The sequence below is a fragment of the Cervus elaphus genome, chromosome 16, assembly GCF_910594005.1.
Source record: "Cervus elaphus chromosome 16, mCerEla1.1, whole genome shotgun sequence".
Lineage (NCBI taxonomy): Eukaryota > Metazoa > Chordata > Mammalia > Artiodactyla > Cervidae > Cervus > Cervus elaphus.
In genome coordinates, this window is record NC_057830.1 from 18,563,054 (window position 1) to 18,586,614 (window position 23,561).

Here is a 23,561-nt window from a genome sequence, read left to right on the forward strand (position 1 = left end):
ATATCAGCAAATTAGTATTTTCTTGAAAAAATAGGAGATGTCAAAGGATTTTAAATATTTGACAAGGTCAGATTTGTTAGTTAAAAACATCATTTTGACAGTTATTTTGCATTTTGACAGTTATGTGGAATTCAGGTTAGAAAAGATGAGTCTAGAGGAAGGAGGACAACTTAAGTCCTGTCAAACATGGTGGAACAAAGACTAATTTAAGATTTTATTAGTGAAGTGCAGGGTAGAAAATGCAATCTGAAAAGGTCTCAGTGAAGGGCTAGGAGGAGGTATCAGTAAAACCTAGAAGAAATCTGATCTACAGACTGACATCCTCAGTGCTGATTCCAGGGAGACATGACAATATAGGCCAGATCCCGGAAATCCTACTGAGAGCAAATTATCAGTGCATTCCCAAGTGTATGGAGAAAGCATTCTGATTGGAGGAGTCAGTTACTAGAAGTGCAGAAATCATCAAAAGAAATAAATCAATTAGCAAAACCAGACCAAGATTCTGGTAGGACCAGCAAGACAGCTGACTTGATACATGTATATTCAGTACTTGAACTCAGGGTTAAGTAAAGTCCTGTTGAGGAATGGTCCATTCTCACTCTCTGAGTTGAGTCTGCTGCTGTGTATTTCAAGACTATTCAAGTAATACCATATTCAGAAATTTTTGAATATAAGAACAGCGATCTAGCTAGGCTGGGGTTAGCACAGCATCATCTTTGCTAAAAGGAAAGGGAACCTTTGAGTTTCACTGAATATACTTTCCTTACCAAAGCTTACTCGATGGTGGGATCTAATTACCTGCAAGGGCATCATGGAAGCAGATTTATGGAATTATATTGAGACAAAACATTTTGGTGATTAGTTGTATTTTGAATATAATTAGCCACTAGAAATGATTTCATGTAAGTAGAAGAAGTATATTTTACTAGAATTTTGGGGATGCATATTTTTATACTTCTAAAGAGGATTTTTAAAAGAAATATGCTCTACCATGACATACAGAGTTTTTAAATATTAGGAAAATCTTATATTCATGAGCACCAGTGAATATATCAACATTATACAGTGTAGGATAAGGAGGATATTTTCAAATGATTTCAAATTTTCATTGCATAATAAAACTGTCAGTCGATAGTTATAATGATTTAAATATTAATTGATTCTAGAATAGTTTTAGAGTAGTATTAAAATTAAAATCTACCAAAGTTGATATTTTCTGATTAGTATAAATGAGATATAAAAAATGGAAATTCATATACACTATAAAATGTACCAGTGATTTTGAAAAAAGATGGCTGAATTGTTATGCTTTTTTATTTACTGTTTCTGATCTGACAACTTATAACAATACAATTAATTAGAATAATGATAAATAAATTGGTGAGACATCTTATGTTCTAGATAGACGACATTATTTTGAGAAGATGTCAGGTTAATTCTGTATGGTGGTTACTAAATAGCTGATCATCATAATTTTAGATTATAAAAAAAGTATAAGTCATAATGATGAATAGTTACAGTGGTGTAGCCTGTTGTCAAAAAACAGTTAAGTAATATTCAATGCCATAGTAAGTAGATATTTATCAAGAATACATTATCATGTATCAAATATAAAGTTCCAAAATTTGCAGATGAACAAGAGAAAAATTTGCCTCTTGATGTTGTAAACCTCACATGTTAGTAGAAACAAATACGAAAAAATCAATATAATATGGAATGGCTCTCTATAGTACATGAGGCTTTAGGCTTGAGCGAAAGGAATAGTTCGGTGAGGAAACTTTTGCATGGTTTAGGGAAAGGAGAGGTAAGAAAATTAGATTGTAACAGTAATTCTAGATTTATGGATTTTCCCCTTTTATATTGTGTGGCTTACCTTACTATCCTGCATTAACTTTCTATACTGCATTTCAATCTTGAACAATATTTTTCTGAGAACTCTTGCTTAACTCAACAATACTTGCTAAAATTTTTTTGTTACAGAATTTCTCTCTCTTTTTGCAGCACATAACACACTACAAATTAATTACAGCTGGGAAAATACTGGGAGGTTGATTGCTTTAGAGTGATTAAAAATTAATTTCCTAATTCAAAATGCAACCAAGAGTAGTTTCTTTCCCTATGGGTTAGTTCTTCTCTAGAGATCAGAGTCACAACATCTCAGAGGACAAGTACACCTTGGAGTTTTAATGTCGCCTTCTCCATATCCTCCCACACAGAGCCCTTTTTGGGAAAGAAGAAAAGGATTCTGTGCTCAGAGGAGACATAGGGCTGCTAGTACTCCCCAGCACCTAGACCCATATGTGGCCCAGGCTGATGCTGAAGAGGGGAGTGGAGGTCAGTAAGCAGATAGGAGCAGAGGAATGCTTGGGCTTTCTCATCTGCTCAGAGCAGTTTCCAACTGACCTGAGAGTAAAGGGATGTTTAGTGGTATATAAAATCTTATTCCAGAGAGAGGAAGGGTTCTTTATTTTATGCCTCTTATTTGAAACTTTATGTGATAGTAACTCTATGTAATAATAGTTATATAAAATTGTATGGCTTAAAAGTAAATGTTGTTGTTGTTATACAGTCCCTGTGCAAAGCAAACAAATAAACAACAACAACAAAAACTCAAGTCACCATATTAAAATAATGGCATAAAATTACTCATGATTTAGGGTTTGCAATCTTCAACTAATTACAAGGACTGCTGTCCCTAATTACTAATGACACATTGACATATTGTGTGTCCATAGTAAGAAAATATGTTACAGGATGGCATTTTCTTGGAGGACTCAGGTGGCCTAAACATAGGATCCCTGACGATATAAACATATTTCCTCTCCTTTTATACACTCTTTAATCCCAACACTCTCCTCTTTCAGGTTCTCCTTCCCTTGTTTAAACAGATTCTGGCTCTGTCTTCAATGCCTTTGGGGAGAGGGTAAGTGTGAGTAGCTAGCAGTTCTGTAATCCCTTAATATTATTTAATTTCCAGAAGATCAAATTGAAAAAAAAGCAGTAAACAATTTGAACAATAAACAAAAAAAATAGAGGATGTTAAAGGGTGTAGGGAAAATAAAGATTAATCAGGGGCACAAAATAACTAGTAAAAACACAAGAAGAATTTTCCAGGCTAGAAAGAGATACACATATATTGTTTTTCCCATCCTAGAATAGAAATTGATATATTTCTCACAGGTATGAGTTTTTGTACATGTATCCATACTTGTTACATAATAATATGTATTCTACTTATTTAATATATTGATTGTACTATACAATTTAAAATATAAACTGTATGCTTCATTAAAAGCATATAGAAAATATATTTTTGTATCTCTAGTGTCTATCACATTGTTTGGCCCATAATATATTATATGCTTAACACTGTCAGCTGATAAGTACATTTTTCTTGTTTCATCACTAATACATAGAATTTTAAAGAATAAAGATGTTATTCTGGATTTTGTCTATCAACATGACAAAGTTTGAATCCATCATTCTTGATGTTTCTTTTCTAGCTCTGTTGCCCCTCCCCCTAATATGCAGCTAGGTAGTTATCCAAAGGAAATAAAATGAGAGGGCCTCAAGGAGGTATTTGAATTCCTGTGTTCATTAAACCATTATTCACTATAGCCAAGATATGGAAAAAACCTGTGTCTATCAACAGATGAATGAATAAAGAAAATGTGTATGCATATGCAATGGTATATTATTCAGTCAAAAAAAAAAAAAAAAAAAGGAAATTCTAAGTTAAATAAGCCAGACAGAGAAAACTGATAGTGCATAAACTCATTTATATAAGAAAGCTAAAAAACAAATTTCTAGAGGTATAAAGTAGAATGGCAGTTACCAGAGGCTAAGACATGAGAAAAATGGGGAGATCTGGTCAAAGGACACACATCTTCATTTATAAGACAAGTAAATTCTGGGGATCAGAACATGCATAAATATATACCATGCACAGGATTGTGATGATGGTTAAATATATTGTGTATGAATTTTGCTAAGAGAGTAACTCTTAAGTGTTCTCCCTGCCCTCTTTTCCCAGTGGTAACTAATTGAGCTGGTGGATATGTTAATTAGTTTGACTGTGGAAACCATTCTACAATATATATGTATATCAAGTTTTCATGTTGCATACCTTCAATATATACAATTTTATTTGTCAACTGTTGTTGTTCAGTAGCTAAGTCAAGTCCTACCCTTTGTGGCCCTATGGTCTACAGCATACCAGGCTTCCTTGTCCTTCACTGTCTCCTGGAGTTTGTTCAAACTCATGTCCATTAAGTCTGTGATGCCATCCAACCATCTCATTCTCTGTCTCTCCCTTCTCCTTCTGCCTTCAATCATTCCCAACATCAGGATCTTTTCCAATGAACTGACTTTCAACATTTGATGGTCAAAGTGTTGGAGCTTCAGTTTCAGCTCAGTCAGTCCTTCCAGTGAATATTCTGGGCTGGTTTCCTTTAGAAATGACTGGTTTGACCTCCTTGAAGTCCAAGGGACTCTCAAGAGTCATCTTCAGCACCACAATTAGAAAGCATCAATTCTTCAGTGCTCAGCCCTTCTTTATGGTTCAACTCTCACATCCATACATGACTACTGGAAAAATCATAGCTTTGACTGTATGGACCTTTGTCAACAAAGTGATGCCTCTGCTTTTTAATATGCTATCTAGGTTTGTCATAGCTTTTCTTCCAAGGATCAAGCAATTTTTAATTCTGTGACTGCAGTTACCATCTGCACTGATTTTGGTGCCCCTTCCCCCCAAATAAAATCTGTCACTCTTTCCACTTTTCCCCCATCTATTTGTCATAAAGTGATGGGACTGGATGCCATGATCTTAGTTTTTTGAATGTTGAGTTTTAAGCCAGTTTTTTCACTCTCCTCTTGCACCTTCATCAAGAGGCTGTTTAGTTCCTCTTTGCTTTCTGCCACTAAAGTGGTGTCATCTGCATATCTGAGGTTATTGATATTTCTCCCAGAAATGTTTGATTCCAGCTTGTGCTTCATCCAGCCTGGCATGTCACATGACGTACTCTGCATATAAGTTAAATAAGCAGGGTGACAATATACAGCCTTGACATACTCCTTTCCCAATTTTGGACTAGTTATTCCATGTTCTGTTCTACTGTTTCTTCCTTATCTGCAAACAGGTTTCTCAGGAGACCGTTAAGGTGGTCTGATATCCCCATCTATTTAAGAATTTTCCACAGTTTGTTGTTAAACTCTTTAGCATAGTCAATGAAGCAAGAGTACATGTTTTTCTGGAATTCCCTTGCTTTTTGTATGATCCAACCAATGGTGGCAATTTGATCTCTAGTTCCTCTGCCTTTTCTAAATCCAGCTTACACATCTGGAAGTTCTCAGTCCTTGTTTTCCCTTAGTTAAGAGGAGAGAGAAAGGAACCTAACAAGAAGTATGTGATTCTGTGTGTATGTAGCAGAAGTTTCTTACTATATAAACTGAGCATGCTCAGTTGCTGAATCATGTCCAACTCTTTGTAACTCCATGCTTTTTGCAACTCCATGGACTGCAACCTACCAGGTTCCTCTGTCCATGGAATTTTCCAGGCAAGAATATTGGAGTGACTTGCCATCTCCTCCTCCAGGGGATCTTCCCAACCCAGAGACTGAATCCATGTCTCTGGTGGCTCTTGCACTGACAGGCAGATTCTTTATCACTTAGCCACCTGATGTGCATGCTAAGTCACTCAGTCATCTCTGACTCTCTGTGACCCTATGGACTGTAGCCCTTTAGGAAGCATCACAATGAACAAAGCTAGTGGAGGTGATGGAATTCCAGTTGTGCTATTTCAGATCCTAAAAGATGATGCTGTGAAAGCACTGCACCCAATATGCCAGCAAATTTGGAAAACTCAGCAGTGGCCACAGGACTGGAAAAGGTCAGTTTTCATTCCAATCCCAAAGAAGGGCAATGCCAAAGAATGCTCAAACTACTGCACAGTTGCACTCATCTCACATGCTAGTAAATTCTCCAAGCCAGGCTTCAGCAATACATGAACCATGAACTTCCAGATGTTAAAGCTGGTTTTAGAAAAGGCAGAGAAACCAGAGATCAAATTGCCAACATCCTCTGGATCATCAAAACAGAGAGTTCCAGAAAAACATCTATTTCTGCTTTATTGACTATGCCAAAGCCTTTGACTGTGTGGATCACAATAAGCTGTGGAAAATAATAAAAGAATTTTTATTCTAATTGTGGGAATACCAGACCACCTGACCTGCCTCTTTAGAAATCTGTATGCATGTCAAGAAGCAACAGTTAGAACTGGACATGGAACAGCAGACTGGTTCCAAATAGGAAAAGGAATATGTCAAAACTGTATATTGTCACCTTGCTTATTTAACTTATATGCAGAGTACATCGTAAGAGATGCTGGGTTGGATGAAGCACAAGCTGGAATCAAGATTGCTGGGAGAAATATCAATAACTTCATATATGTAGATGACACCACCCTTATGGCAGAAAGTGAAGAAGAATTAAAGAGCCTCTTGATGAAAATAAAAGAGGAGAGTGAAAAAGTTGCCTTAAAGCTCAACATTCAGAAAACTAAGATCATGGCATCCGGCCCTATCACTTCATGGCAAATAGATCTGGAAACAGTGGCTGACTTTAGTTTTTTGGGCTCCAAAATCACTGCAGATAGTGACTGCAGCCATGAAATTAAAAGATGCTTACTCCTTGGAAGGAAAGTTATGACCAACCTAGACAGAATATTAAAAAGCAGAGACATTACTTTGCCAACAAAGGTCCGTCTAGTCAAGGCTATGGTTTTTCCAGTGGTCATGTATGGATGTGAAAGTTGGACTGTAAAGATAGCTGAGCACCAAAGAATTGATGCTTTTGAACAGTGGTGTTGGAGAAGACTCTTGAGAGTCCCTTGGACTGCAAGGAGATCCAACCAGTCCATCCTAAAGGAGATCAGTCCTGAGCGTTCATTGGAAGGACTGATGTTGACGCTGAAACTCCAATACTTTGGCCATCTGATGCGAAGAGCTGACTCTATTGAAAAGACCCTGATGCTGGGAAAGATTGAAGGCAGAATGAGAAGCGGACAGCAGAGGATGACATGATTGGATGGCATCACTGACTCAATGCACATGAGTTTGGGTAAACTCTGGGAGTTGGTGATGGAACGGGAGGCCTGTCATGCTGCAGTCCATGGGGTCGCAAAGAGTCGGACACGAGTGAGCAACTGAACTGAACTGAACTCAAAGGTAGTGACAAAAATAAAAGATAAATTGAAAGTGGGACATGAGGGAGAGGAAGTGATCAATATTTATTCCAATTTTTTTTCTCTCTCAGAAGGAAGTGTAAATAAAAGGGGGGAAAGTGGAGGCAGTGAGAGATTTCATTTTCTAGGGTTCCAAAATCACTGCAGATGGTGACTACAGCCACAAAATTAAAGACACTTTCTCCTTGGAAGAAAAGCTGTGACAAACATAGAAATTATATTAAAAAGCAGAGTCATCACTTTGCCAACAGAAGTCCAAATAGTCAAAGCTATGGTTTTTACAGTAGTTGTGTATCAATGTGAGAGTTGGACCACAAAGAAGGCTGAGCACCAAGGACTGATGCTTTCAAATTGTGCTGCTGTAGAAGATTCTTGAGAGTCCCTTGGACAGCAAGGAAACTGAACCAGTCAATCCTAAAGAAATCAACCCTGAATAGTCACTAGAAGGATCAATGCTGAAGCTGAACCTCCAATAATTTGCCCAACTGGTGTGAAGACTCAACTGGTAGGAGGACTCTGGTACTGGGAAAGACTGAAGGCAAAAAGAGAAAGGGTTGCCAGAGGATGAGATAGATATATGGTATCACCAACTCAATGGACATGAATTTGAGCAAACTCTAGGAGATAGTGGAGATCAGAGGAGCCTGGTGTGCTGCAGTCCATGGGGTTGTAAAGAATCAGACATAACTGTGACTGAACAACAATAACAGTACTCTATTAAACTACTTAATAACAACTTCTAACAAATTCAATATAGTTATTAAATAGTTAGGATCCACATAGAATAGAAAATTCACATGGTTCAAATGAAGAGAATTCAGTGAAGGATTTGGGCAGGTTTCCAGGGAAGAATGAGGTAGATTGCATCACTCAAAAGTAACAGCAATGGGAAACTTACTACTTTTAAGGCCAGTGTGTTGGAGTATTATTCTACCTCAATGACACCTGAAATCTTGGAGAATGGGGCCATGTGTTAGAAATTATAGTCAATTTCTGGCAGATTTATGCACTAGGAAGCTGATCTGGAGAAGCTTCTCTTCTCCTCTCTCCTCTTACTCTCTAATCTTTTGCTAGTGTCTCTTATTGACTAAAAAATTGTAGATAGCTGACAAGGGGGCCCAAGTGATGAGTTGAGCTGCAATCATCCTTCTCAGGCAGAGTAGGGTAGAGAAAATGGGCATGGATCAGAGTGGCAGAACAAGAGAGAATAATCACCAATAGCAATGTGATGAACATTTTTGCTACTGTTTTTCTGAATCTTTCATTACTCTCCAACATTCCTCTGAGTAACTAACATTATATAGCTATTTAAACCAACTCTATGAAGTTATGATTATTTTTATCTTCTGGTGAGAAAATTGAAGGACAAAAACTAAGAAATTAATTCAAATATATGTAACTTTTTTAGCTAGTGCATTCCTGGATAAATTTTCCTTCTCTCCAGGCCTAAATTTTATTTGAGTAATCTAAGTGAACACTGGTCTTCTCTGATGGCTCAGATGGTGAAGAATCCACCTGCAATTCAGGAGACCTGGGTTTGAGTCCTGAGTTGGGAAGATACCCTGGGGGAGGAAGTGGCAACCCACTACAGTATTCTTGCCTGGAGAATCCCATGGACAGGGGAGCCTAGTGGGCTATAGTCCATGGGGTCTCAAGTAGTTGGACATGCCTGAGCAATTCACATAGAATACAAAATTGAACAAAAGTGAAGAATGCAAAAATAGAGGACAGCAATAGGATGGGAAAGACTAGAGATCTCTTCAAGAAAATGAGAGATACTAATGGATTATTTCATGCAGAGATGGGCACAATAAAGGACAGAAATGGTATGGACCAAACAGAAGCAGAATATATTAAGAAGAGGTGGCAAAAAAAACCAGAACTATACAAAAAGATCTTAATGACCCAGATAACCATAATGGTGTGATCATTCACCTAGAGCCAGACATCCTGGAGTGCAAAGTCAAGTGGGCCTTAGGAAGCAGTACTGTGAACAAAGCTAGTAGAGGTGACGGAATGCCAGCTGAGAGATTTCATCCTAAAAGATGATGCTGTTAAAGTGCTGCACTCAATATGCCAGCAAATATGGAAAAAGTGGCAGTGGTTACAGGACTGGAAAAGGTCAGTTTTCATTCCAGTCCCAAAGAAAAGCAATGGGCAATGCCAAAGAAAGCTCAAACTAACACATGATTGCACTCATTTCACATGCTAGCAAGGTAATGCTCAAAATCTTCCAAGCCAGGGTTTAACAGTGTGTGAACTGAGAGCTTTCAGATGTACAAGCTGGATTTAGAAAAGGCAGAGGAACTAGAGATCAAATTGCCAATAGATCATATAAAAAATAAGAGAATTCCAGAAAAACATCTACTTTTGCTTCATTGACTATGCTAAAGACTTTGACTGTGTAGATCACAACAAACTATGGAAAATTCTTAAAGAGATGAGAATACCAGGCCACCATACCTGCCTCCTGAGAAACCTGTATACAGGGCAAGAAGCAACAGTTAGAACTGGGCATGAAATAACAGACTGATTCCATGTTGGGAAAGGAGTACTGTATAATGTCAAGGCTGTATATTGTCACCTTACTTATTTAACTTATATGCAGAGTACATCATGTGAAATGCTGGCCTGGGTGAAGCAAGAGCTGGAATCAAGATTTCTGGGAAAAATTCCAATAACCTCAGATATGCAGATGACACCACCCTTATGGCAGAAAGCAAAGAGGAATAAAGAGCCTCTTGATGAAGGTGAAAGAAGAGAGTGAAAAAGCTGGCTTAAAACTCAGCATTCAAAGACTATGATCATGGCATCTGGTCCCTTAACTTCATGGTAAATAGATGGGGAAACAACGGAAACTGTGACAGACTTTATTTTCTTGGGCTCCAAAATCACTGTGCCTGGTGACTGCCACTATGAAATTAAAAGATGCTTTCTCCTTGGAAGAAAAACTTTAACAAACCTAAACAACATATCTAAAAAAAACCAGACAGTACTTTGCTGACAAAGGTCCATGTAGTCAATGCTATGATTTTTCCAGTATTCATGTATGGATGTGAGAGTTGGACCATAAAGACGATTGAATGCTGAAGAATTGGTGCTTTCGAACTGTGATGTTGGAGAAGACTCTTGAGAGTCCATCGGACTGCAAAGAGATTAAACCAATCAATCCTAAAGGAAATCAACTCTGGATATTTATTGGAAGGACTGATGCTGAAGGTGAAGCTCCAATACTTTGGCCACCTGATGTGAAGAACCGACTCATTAGAAAAGACCCTGATGCTGGGAAAGATTGAAGGCAGGAGGAGAAGTCTACAGCAGAGGATGAGATGGTGCGATGGCATTGCTGACTCAATGGACAGTTGAGCAAACTCTGGGAGATGGTGAAAAACAGGGAACCCTTGCATGCTGCAGCCCATGGAGTCATAAGGAGTTGGACATGACTGAGGGACTAAACAACCACAAAATGTAAAATTCTAGAAAACAGAAGTTGAGGATGGCAGTGACTTAGAATCTTAATGCAGAATTGTATCAAATATCATGAAGTGAGGAGATTTACAAGTAAACCTCAACAATGCAAAGTGTTTTTTTTTTTTTTTTGAAGGTCATTTTGTAAAAGACAAATCCAGGACAAGATTCTACTTTATTTTTTTTCCCTTTTTACTTTCAAATAGGTTATATAGGTAAATTAAGAAGCTGCTTTTTTAAAAAACACTAATCAGATATACCTGATTTAGTGTTACATAGAGTAGTGATGTTAAAGTTTTAAGTTCACTTTTCATTTCTATTTCAGGAAACTGCTATTTTTTGGTCTCAATTAATACCTTCAAAACTGTGTATTCATAAATATAGCACAAACACATCTCAGGTGTATGACAGTACTTTACTGGAATCAATCATTTAGCATAACAGCAGATGGTAGCAAAATCTATGTTCTGAAGTATATTCTTATGACCTGTGAAAATATGTCTTATTAATCAAATGATAGACCTTCCCATTCATTTCTTTCCCTTTTTCTAATGTTTTATTTCTCATATTTTTAATTCTTGGTGTCCACAAGTTAAAGAACTTCCATACTTGAACTTTCAAAAAATAAGAAACTCAAATTACGATGGAATACTTAGGCTTTTATTTTCATTTTAAATATTTTATTCACTTTAAGATTTTGAAAGAGGAACAAATTCACTGCATTAAATTTATAAAATAGAAAAAAATATATATCAAAACATTTAAGAAACACCTTACAGAGAATATCTACTCAGTGATAGTAACTTATCAAGGATGATTGATTGCACTGATGGCTACAACTGATGGTCTCCCAATAAATACACTTTTGCCAGGGAATATTTTAGGCTCCTTTGTTCTTTGCTGAGTCTTTCTTTGAGATGGCCTGTGAACTGCTTTCCTCAACAGAATGCAGTGGAGGAGATGGTATGCCAGTCTGTCTCCACCTCAAGAAACCCTGAGGACTTCTTCCTCTCCCTTGAACTCCTGCCTCTGCCATCACATGGACACACTGCTCTGCTGCAGCAGAAGACACTATATGAATCAGAGCTATACTGCCCAGTTATCCCAGCCCAAGCCCCAGACACATAAGAAAGCTCAATAAATGCAACCATAGATGGCTTAGCAGCTGAGCATTAAGGCATAAGCCCAACCAAGAGCTGAAGAATCACCAACTGACCCTTTAACTTCTCCAGTTCTGGTGTAATAAGTACTTACTGTTTTAAGACATTGGTTTTTGTCATTGGATACACATATTAATGGGAATTCCCTGGTGACTCAGATGACCACCTGATGCAGAGAACAGACTCACTGGAAAAGACCCTGAAGCTGGGAAAGACTGAGGGCAGGAGGAGGAGATACAGAGGTTGAGATTGTTGGATTGCATCACTGACTCAATGGACTTGACTTTGAGCAGACTCTAGGAGATAGAGAAGGACATGGGAGCCTGGCATGCTGCAGTCCACAGGGTCACAATGAGTCAGATACAACTTAGTGACTGAACAACAATACATATTAGTACATTTATATCAACATAAACATATGGGCTTCCCTGGTGGCTCAGTGGTAAAGAATCTGCCTGCCAATGCAGGAGACATGGGTTCAATCCCTGGATCAGGAAGATCCCCTTGAGAAGGAAATACTTCTTTCTTCACTCTGGAAGAAAATGAAGCAACCCACTGGAGCAACCCACTCCAGTATTCTTGCCTGGGAAATCTCATGGGCAGAGTAGCCTGGTGGGATATAGTCCATGGGATTGCAAAAGAGTCAGACAGGACTCAGCAACTAAACAACAATAATGTTTACATGCACATTCACCATATCTACTTCCTATATGCATGTTATATTTATTTCTTTAACAGAAATAATAATAATCACTACAACAACTGTTTCACTGAGTGTCTTCTATTGCTCTACACTTATGTAGTTGTTTTATATATAATTTTTAATTACAATAAACTAATGAAGGTCTTATTATTACTTTCATTTCACAAATGAGAAAACAGTGATTCTGGGAAGTGAAGAGACTTCTATGTTAGTTCCGTTTACCAACTGCTGCCTCCGCTTTTGCTGGAGACTCCCTGATAATACTACTCTGACTCACCAATAATAGTGCTCACCGAACTGGTCTCTGCCCACCCTGCCACTTTCTGTTCCCTCACGGATAAACCACTGAGTCAAGATTCTCTCACTTTGTTGTTAGCTAAGCTAGAGAATTGTTTCCATTCCCAGTGTCGTTGCTAACATAGATTTTGGCACTCCTGACCTCACAGCTCTAATGAGGGCTTCTTCTCCTAAATACAACCACGCCTGATTCTACCAGATCTGAACTGGAGATAAGGTTACTTTTCTAGAATCAGACCTCTTCCACACTTGGAAATGCTACTGATATTACTAATCCAGTTCCTCCTGGCCAGAGACTTTTGAGACAAACATCAATCTTCTACCTTTTAATTTCTTCAAAGTAAAAAGAGATAATTTTCTTTGGCTGCATCATCTTAAAGTTTGTGGTATGTATATACAGCAGAATAGCTTGGATCCAAATTGTAGGAGTAACAGACACTATCTTATTGGACATAAACCAGGTATTTTTTTTCCCTAGTTCAACTGTTTACTATTAACCTGAATTGGAACTATATCCTAAGAGCAAGGTATCCAATACATGCAACTGATACTTGGTGTGACTAACCTTTTGGAAATTCAAACCTTAGGTCAAGAAACTCTAAGCATGCCACAGTGCCCCAAGCAGGAAACATGTCTATGTATGCCAGCATTTTATTTATTTTAACATTTCTTTCTCATGAGGCTTTTCAGTTCTCTTGTGTAACTGTAGATGTAAGTAACTACCTTGAAGAAGAAATGCTATCTCATTTCAAAAATGAAGCTTCATATAATGATGTAATGAAAGCAAAATCACCTAGAAGTCTATACCTACTTATAAACATTGCTAACCTCTTTCTATCCCCTTTTATGTATCTCCTTCTAAGCACATTCATTTTAACAATATTAGTCTATCAAAAAATATGATTGTCCATAACAAGTGGGGCACTCTCAATGGAAGTGCAGTAGTGAATGAGTGTTTCCCTTGCTTCATGCACCTTCTACTCTAGTAAGGGGAAACAATAATATGCTTGTTAACAAATTGGCCAATGAGAAAATATCAGATGCTGAAATGTTCCATGTAGAAGTGAACGGTGTAATATCATTGGGCATGACCAGAGGAGCATGATGCTTTACTACGTTCAAGAAAGTCTGCAAAGAAGGTGTTATTTTGGGTAATTATGAGTCTCATTATATTAGAATGCAAATTTATTTTAAAAAATTAATCATGTAAAACAATAAAGAGTATACATATGACATATTTGCAGCTATGAAGAATTAAAAATGAACCCTATGAACCCTCAACTTATTTAAGAAAAGAAGTAAAATCATTCCTTTTGGTTTCTATTTCAGCTTGTTGCTGTTTTCTCACCTTGGCTAATACCTTCAGATCTGTGTTACCGATACAAGTGCCTAGAGATCTCAGAGGTATAAAGGTGCTTGGGTGGGACTTACTGCACACCTCTGAATTCCTAGCTTTCTTTCTTACCTGCTTACATTGTTTAACTAATTATTCTAATCACCGCTTGATATTTAGTCTGGACTCCCATCACCCACTGTATAATCCTGTGAAAAAACTTCAGTCTTGGTTAAATCCAACTCTCTGTCATTAACAACTATACCTGTGGTTGGAGTAAAACAGACAACCATGCACCACAGTCTAACTTTTAAGTCACAGTGATAAGTTTACAGTGCCTGAAATGCTGACAAACAATTATGATGTATTTCTCTAGTCCACCCCCATCCTTCCTCACCCTGTCTCAGTGAGCTCACATATTGTCTTCTCTGCTTAGGCATCTCCCATGACCTCTCTGATACTCTTGGTTGATGACATTACCTCCATTTCATTGAAAAAACAGAAACAATCAGAAAAGATAGTCCTCAAAAGACCTGGCACCATATCAACTTACCTGTGGACATTAGTGTCCAAATACTTTCCCATTTATTGCTTCCCGTTTATTACTGTGAATGAACTGTGCTCCATGGCCAAGGTCAACCCATCCACCCGTGCAGTAGACCGCAGCTCCTGCCATCACTCTCTTTTCAGCTCATGGCTTTCATTTTTTTTTCTTATCACTTGAGCATCTAGCAACAACAACACAAAAACTGCATTTGTGTGGGGCCCCAAAGTGTAGTGACTTCTCTGCTCTCAAAGCCCCAGTGTATCTAACCTTTCATTCTTCTAGAAGTGAAACCCTTACATGAGAACTTTCAACACTTTTTTTTTTTTTAATTTCCAAAAACATGGCTTGTAAAAAGCTGTCTACTATTATGTAAGATAACAACAAATATCTTATCCATTCAATTGTTAAATGGTTTATTTTATAATTTTTCGCCATTATATATAGAATTGTCACACCCATATCTTTTCAGATAAACATCCATAGTTCCTAATGATAAAATAATTGAGCCACTGGTAAGTCACATTTTCACGGCTTTTCATATATTTTGTCAAGTCAACTTATAGAAAAGCTGCAATAATTTCTTTCTTTGTTTATTTACTTAATTTTACTGATTCATATACTTTATTTTCCTCCTTTTGACTTTTAGGTTAATAATTTTATATAATCAGTATGTCAGAGAAAAAAAGATAAGCCAGTCAAACATACTTAATGTAGACATAAAGCAACTAAGGACCCCCTTTTGTCTTTTAACCTTTATACTAGCTTATTTAAGTGGTTGATCCACTGCCTTTTTTATATATTTGCCTTTTCAGTGGATTTTTTTCTGTCAGTATTTTCTTATATTTGTTATAGTCTTTCATTTTCATTCAAAGAAGAAACTTTAACCATTTTTGTTATTGTGGTTTAGTGGTTATGAACTCTTATTTTTGCTTGTCCAGGAAAGTTCTATCTTTCCTTTAATTCTGAAGGAGAAACTTGCTGGGTAGGTATCCTAGTTTGAGATTTTTTTTTTCCTTTTAGCAGTTTAACTATATCATCCCACTTCCTTTTGGTCTGCAAAAAACCAGTTGATAGCCTTTGCAGAGGGTGGAGGGCACCCCTTGTCTCTCTTTCGCTTTTGCCATTTGAATTGAGGTATGTCTTGGTGTGAATGTGTTTGGGTTCATCTTGCTTGGGACTCTGTTCTTCCTGGACCTAGCTATCTACTGTTTTCTTCAGGTTTAGGAGGTTTCAGCCTTATTAGTATCAAATATATTTTCAACCCATTTCTCCTTCTGGAACCCTATAATGCTAAGTTAGTACACTTGATGTTTCAGAGGTCCCTTAAACTATGCTTATTATTCATTCTTCTATATAATCTTCTAATTCATTCTGGTGTTTTTCACTTAAGTTACTGTATTACTTATCTGTGATTGGTTCTTTATATTTTCTAGTTCTTGTTACAATTCTGACGGTGTTCCTCTATTCTTTTCCTGAGTCAGTGAGCATTTTTATTACTATCGCTTTGTCATATTTTCACCTGGTAAATTATTTACCTCAATTTCATTAGAGTTTTTTAATCTGCATTCTTTTTTTCACTTGAAGCATATTTATTCCTTTTGGTTCTCATTTTGTGTGATTTTTTTCTGTCTCTATACACTAGGCAAAACAGTTACCGATCCCAGTCTTGAAGGTGTGTCCTTGTGTGGGATTATACTAATGCAATCTACTTTGGTGGGAGGGTTGGATATGAAATGAGCAGAGCCAGGCCACTTCTTCTCCTGGGGTTCAATAATGGCCACTGTTGTTGTGGGAGGTACGGCTGGAGCAGAGGATTTAGAACCAGAGCCAGGTGCAAGTCAAGGCTTCCACTTGGTTCAGTGTGAATGCAGCCCTACTGGGGGGCAAGGCAGGGCTTAAGGGGCCAGAGGAGGAGCCCCGAGGTAATATGGCTTCTCGCAGCATAATAGCAGTCTCCATCTAGGTTGGCGGCATAGTGGGGCCTCTAAGGCTGGGAGATGCACTTCTGAGCTGGCTCCATTTTTTTCCAGCTATGTGCATGTGTCTCGGTTAGAGGCTGGGTTGAAGCTCAAGTTACTGAAGTGCACTTTCGTACTGGTTTTGCATTTCTTCAAGTGTAAATGCACGCACATGTGGTGACAACGGTGATCTCTCCTTTGTAGAGAACAGCACTGTGGCAGGAGGAGATAGAGCAGGAGTCTGGGCGGTGGATGAGGAATGCTCTGGGATGGTCTCCGCAGGCTGGATGAAGCAAATTTCAAGCTGCTGCTTCTGCACTGGGATGAGGAGCAAGCAAGTCCGTGCACATGCTTTTCAGGAGCCGTCTGCGTCTTACAAATTTCTGGTAAGACTCCCTAGTTTTCAAACAAGCTAAGGAAGTTCATCTTCAAGTGTTAGACCCCAGGACCAGGGTAGCTAGTATGGGACGAAATTCTCACTCCCTATTGAGGATCCCTGAGCCTTTTTCTTGCTGTATCTATAATCAGATCTTGCTTTTAATTTTCTGTTTATTTCAAGAATTACCTTGGACCATCTTTTTAAAATATGGTTTCCAAATGCTTACTTGATGAATTTTTAAAAATATATTTCTAGCTTTTATCAGATATATGGCCTACATAATTTCTGTCTCATGTAATTTATGGAGTCATTATGTTTATATTTTAATTATATCAGTGTGGTGATAAAAAAAAGTTTACAAAATACAGCAAATATCTCAAAATGTTTACTCATCATAACATCTGAGTACTCTATCTGTATTTATGTTTGTGTACATGTGAGCTATTCCTCCCTTCTTTATTCTGCTTCTACCAACTTCTCCATGACTTATTGAGTTGTCCTCTATATTTTCAAGAGCTCTGCACACACATTTTTATCTCTTATCTTTTTGTAATGGATTATAAACTTTATAAAGGTAAATTATTTTCTTCCAATTTAATGCTTTTTCCTTCAAATTCTACTTTGCCAAACTCTAATTATGTGGATGCTACTTTATTTATAAATTTATTTATGTAAAATTATTTTCTGACGTTTTAGTCCAAGTTGTTATTAACATATTGATATACTTTTTAAAAAGTGACTTTTAAGAGTATTTTTTATAAATGCATATTCCCACAAGCTGTACATATAACTTCAATTTACATACCAAGGTTCAAAATTTAGTCAGATGGCTACATATGTAGGGTCTATGACAATGGGGTCTCTAACTGAGTGCTCATGTGTCCATTTAAAGTGCCAGCAGGAGATGAGACTGGTGAGAATGGATACTGGGGCATAATAAATAAAACTGGTAATTACACTAGTTACACAATGGATAATTACACTACCACAAATAATACTCTATGCTTTCTAGATGATTTTGCCTTTCCTTTCCCCCTCAAATATCCTCTATTTTCTTAAACTTATTCTTGAACAAAACCGTACCTGAGTATGGTTTTGTCTACAGAAAAGTAAAGATTGTTCTTGACCTAGAAGTCAGTTCTAAGTAACTAGAATCTGGGACTCAGATATACAACTGGAAATAATACTCCCAATTTAAACTTTAGGCTTTAACATATATGAGGCCATATACTCTTAACAAGTTTTTTGACTTTGACTCAACTGAGTTCATGAAAACAATAATTCACAGCAACTACTGTTAAACAGTTCTGATAGTAATTGCACGTGTGTGTGTTCATTCACTTTAGCAGTGTCCGACTCTTTGTGACCTCATGGATGGTAGCCTGCTAGGCTCCTCTGTCCATGGAAATTTTCAGGCATAAGTATTGGAGTGAGTTGCCATTTCCTCCTCCAGGGGATCTTCCCAACTCAAGGATCAAACTTGCATCTCCTGCACCTCCTACATTGGCAGGCGGATTCTTTACCACTGAGCCAACTTGGAAGCCCTCTGATAGTAATTACTATCTATAAAGCTACTAAAATCTGGTAATTTTTTTTTTCTGGTAGTAATTACTACCTATAAACTACTATCATCTAGGATGAAACATCTCTGAGATATTTGGAAAAAACAATGGTAAGATAAATTGTTTCCTGATTGCCGCAAGTATCATTGCTTAGGTAATTCAGTCTCATTTTCTAAGGAAGGAAGCAGGTAGTGAAGGAAGCATGAAACATAAGACATCATGTATCTCATGGAAATTAGGAACTTTTCCAAGTCATACTCTTGGACACGTTATTTCATCTCTTTCAGTTTGAAGTTCTATGTGTGGGATAATAAAAGCTGTTACTCAATATGAACTCTAGTATTATTGTATGTTATTTGATGACATGGTTTAATAAATTAGAAACACTAAAAGGATTGAATCACAAAGGATGTTTCTAAGTAGGTATGCTATGCTCAGTCACTTCAGTCGTGTCTGACTCTTTGTGACCCCTAAGACTGCAGTCCACCAGGCTCCTCTGTCCATGGGATTCTCCAGGCAAGAATACTGGAGTGGGCTGCCATTTCCTTCTCCAGGCTAAGTAGGTATGGCGGCTAATAAACAGTGTAAATTATCATTAGCAGGAGAAGTAACTCATGTAATGAAAACCATAGAAAGATTTAAGGAGAATGTACTCTGTATCAAGTGATGCATTTGGCACTTTGTAACATATAAGTATTAAAGACTTCATTTTCTTGGACTCCAAAATCACTGTAGATGGTGACTGCAGCCATGAAATTAAAAGACACTTGCTCCCTGGAAGAAAAGCTCTGACAAACCTAGACAGCATATGAAAAATCAGAGACATTACTTTGCAACAAAAGTCCATCTAGTCAAAGCTATGGTTTTTCCAGTAGACAAATATGGATGTGAGTTGGACCATAAGGAAAACTGAGGGCCAAAGAATTGCTGCTTTTGAACTGTGGTGTTGGAGAAGACTCTTGAGAGTCCCTTGGACAGCAAGGAGATCAAGGCAGTCAATCCTAAAGGAAATCAGTCCTGAATATTCATTGGAAGGACTGATGCTGAAGCTGAAGCTCCAGTATTTTGGCCACCTGATGTGAAGAAGTGACTCATCAGAAAAGACCCTGATGCTGGGAAAGATAGAAGGAAGGAAGAGAAGGGGACGATGGAGGGTGAGATGGTTGAATGGCATCACTGACTCTATGGACATGAGTTTGAGTAAGCTCTGTGAGTTGGTGATAGACAGGACAGCCTGGTGTGCTGTAGTCTGCTGCTGCTGCTAAGTCACTTCAGTCTGTGGGGTCGCAAAGAGTGGGACATGATTGAGAGACTGAACTGGGTTCGTTCATGTAATTAAAAGAAGGGAGAAAATGAGAGAATAGACATATGGTAGAGGCAGGCAGAGAAAGGATGGGAAATGACAATTTCAGAGTGTAGAAAGAGATGTAATAGACTAGTTTAAGAGAATATGTAATTAGGAGCTGAAAGGAAATATATGTACATATGGGTTATCTTAAAATATGTATTTAGATCCCTTTCATATCCTTTGAAAGAAATGTTAGACATGAAAAAACATTTCAGAAATGCTCTTTAGAAAGTGAGATTTTAGAATACTGCAGTACTTCAAGACTGATCCCAATAGAATGCAAGACTGTAAGTGATAATCATGAAGTACTTGATTACATAAAGCAGTGCTTATTTCTTGCTGTGGGATTTGCAGAAAGTTTGTGAAAAATGTTCAAGCAAGTTGGGCAGGATTTGCATAGACACAGTTGTAAATAAGGAGCGCTTCCAGTACAGGGGCTACTTGGACTAGCACTGATTTTGAAGACCTAGTAACCAACCATTTCCACTAGAGAGATAAATGTATTTACATATTAGTTATCTTACCTTGAACACTTGATTAGGTTTAATCAAGGTCTTTTTCTTTTCACTTCTAATTATATTTGTTTTATTTAGACAAATGATCTCAGTTGCTAGAGGCAATCTTTATTTCAAATAGATTGCAGATTTAAGGTGGATTACAAGACTAGAGTTAGCATTAAGTTGTTAAGCTTATTTGTAAGGTTGGTGAGTTCATGTACATCTTAGGGAGCAATTTCATTACCCAGTTGATATGTCTTATGGTGGTTTAACTGGACAAACACACTTGCTAAAACACGCATTTTATATAAGTTTGTCACTATCATAAACTTCAGAGTTGATATCTCTATTTCTGGGAGATTAAATAAAAAATTGTGGAACTACTGACTATCACACTGATTGTAAACATAATGGAAAGAATTGTAATTATGACAAACACAAACAGCAAATGTAACCTTAAAACTTAAAAGGTGCATTACTCTAAACTAGATAGTTTCTGCATGATATTCCTGTGTTCATTATACTCTATGATCTCAGAATTATATATGATCTCCAAAGTGTTTATCTTTACCTAATTGAGATATTTAATAAATAGCCCAGAATTTAAAGTCACATAATAGATTTGTTCTTCAACATTACTAAAATAATTGGTTGACTAAAGAGGAAGAAGAAAAGAAAGGAAAGATAGAACAAAATGAAAGGAAGGAAAGAAGGGAGAAAGGAAGGAAGGAAAGAGGAAATGAAGAAAGACAGATGGGCTCCAATATTTGGTACACAGTAATCTTCCATATAAAATAAACTTTGTGCTTATAGCTATTTTAACTATGACTGAATAAAACATTTAGCCTTTATCTTTGGCTTGACGAGCTCTATGTTTTATACAATGGGAACAAAATTATATTCTTTTGACTGTCTCTGAACAAAGCAGAAATATAATAAGGTCTTTATTAAATCCAATTGCACTTTACAATATGCCCTTTGTATACCATCACAATTGAAAGCCAACTATTTTTAGTAGGAAACAAACAGAACCTCTTGAGTATTGCATGTTATTTGGTCACTGAATTTACTGAGAAAAAAATAAGGTATGGAATATATATTTTATATGATTTTTAAAATATTTTTATATGATTGCACTTACAATAAATGTATAAATAAGTTTTCTCAACTATTTATTTTTGTGAGCTTGTAACAAGGATCCCAAGTTCATAACAAGTAAACTGAAAATTAGCTGAAAATATAGCACTGACCTTTGCAGAAGTAACCAGTGACTAGATCTTAAATATGCTTTAGGGACACTGAAATCTGTGGCATTTTCCTTGTAAAAGGTGCTCATTATAAGTGTAAAATGATTTTCCCTGTGTGTGGGGTGTCTGTCTGCTATTCAAATTTGGCCTTTCAGGTGAATTAAAAAATAAAATAAAACTAACAAATAGATGTATGAATACCTGCATGGATGAAAAATGGCTTCAGATATTCTTTTTAGTGAATTTATCTCTAAACTGTAGAGGTGAGGAAGATGCAGAAGCTTTCTGTTGTAGAAAGTGATAAGATTAACTTTTTTGCTATATTATCTATGCTTGTCCAAGAATATTTGAGAAAACTGGAGTGGCATGATTTATTGGTATACAACAAGTGTTTTCTCTAGTGAACAGGTTATAAAGTGATTCATGTGATTTTTTAAAAAGAAATTTAAATCAGGAGACTGACCTTACTGAACAGAACTAAAAAATATTATTGTAGTATGATAATGCACAGTTAGAACTGATTGATGGTTGTAGCATTTTGAAGTTTTGCTTGAAGAGGAGAGTTTATGCATTGCCTTTTCTCATTCCTAGTCTATTGAAGACAGTTACCTGGAAAAGACCACAACTTAGAGTTTGTGGCAGCCATGAAAACATGCTTCTGAGATCTCTCACTGCAGAAAGTGCAATTGACTAATGGTCCTAGCTGCTGTGCTTTGAAATGCATCTCCACATTCATGCCAAAACTATTTGCCTCTCCTAGTCAATGGTTGAGAATGGTTGAAACTTCAAGTCTTTCTAGGAGACACAGAACTACTATGATGGGCAACTTTGACTCTAAAACACCTGAAAACCTTGTTGAATCATTCTTTACAACTGCACTGCAGTCGCAGATGCTTCCACTCAACTTTCCTTGTTTTCTTTTTTCCTTCAATCCGTCATACCTGCAGTGCTTTGCTTTCTGATGGCCCTCTCAGTCTCTTAGGACCCACCTCCTTCTCTTTTGAGTGTTCTTGTTCTCTGAAAAAAAAAAAAAAATCTTCATGTTTAATCTTGTCTTGGTGTCTTTTACCTACATAACCTGACTAACTCAAGGCAAACAATATTTTATATGCCCTAGGTTAAACTTGGGTTTCTGGGTCACACCAACTTGGTACCACTGTAACTAACAGAAATATAGGCAAAGACATTATTCCAGGAGTTATTCATTCATTCATCCTGGAGTCCATTCATTCTTTCCTACTTCCTTCTGCCCTCAGTCAAGAAAAGGTCAAGAGGCAATGCATTTGCTCAAATATAGATATCCTTTTCTAATGTAATTCCCAATGATAGCCATGAGTATGACCTGACTCTGATACTATTGTAGCCTAGAAAGATCAACAGTCTTTCACTTCTGATTTTGAATCCAGTCATATTAAGGAGAGTCAGAGGAGACTGATATTGTTTATTGTAACAAAGGGGTAGGTTGGAAGAACAAAGGCACAGAAGGTTTAACTATAGTAGGTCTAAAGACCTTATGGAGGAAGAACTGTACAGTAACCTCATTTCAAATAATGTATTAACTGGGCTGTCAAGTAACAACTTATTTCAATTATTCAGAATATTCTAGTATTCATTAGGTGTACCAATACTGGGTAGGAGATCTGAACTACAGTCTTGAGATCATTAGTAATGTCAGGATCCCTAAGTGATTATCATCAGATAGATATCAAAAGATTTTTAAGATGAGGTGGACATGAAAATGTCTTCCTTAGAAAAACTACACATGATAATATCTTGAAAAGTTCTAGTGCCAGCCATTTATGAAGCAGTGTTTCACAAA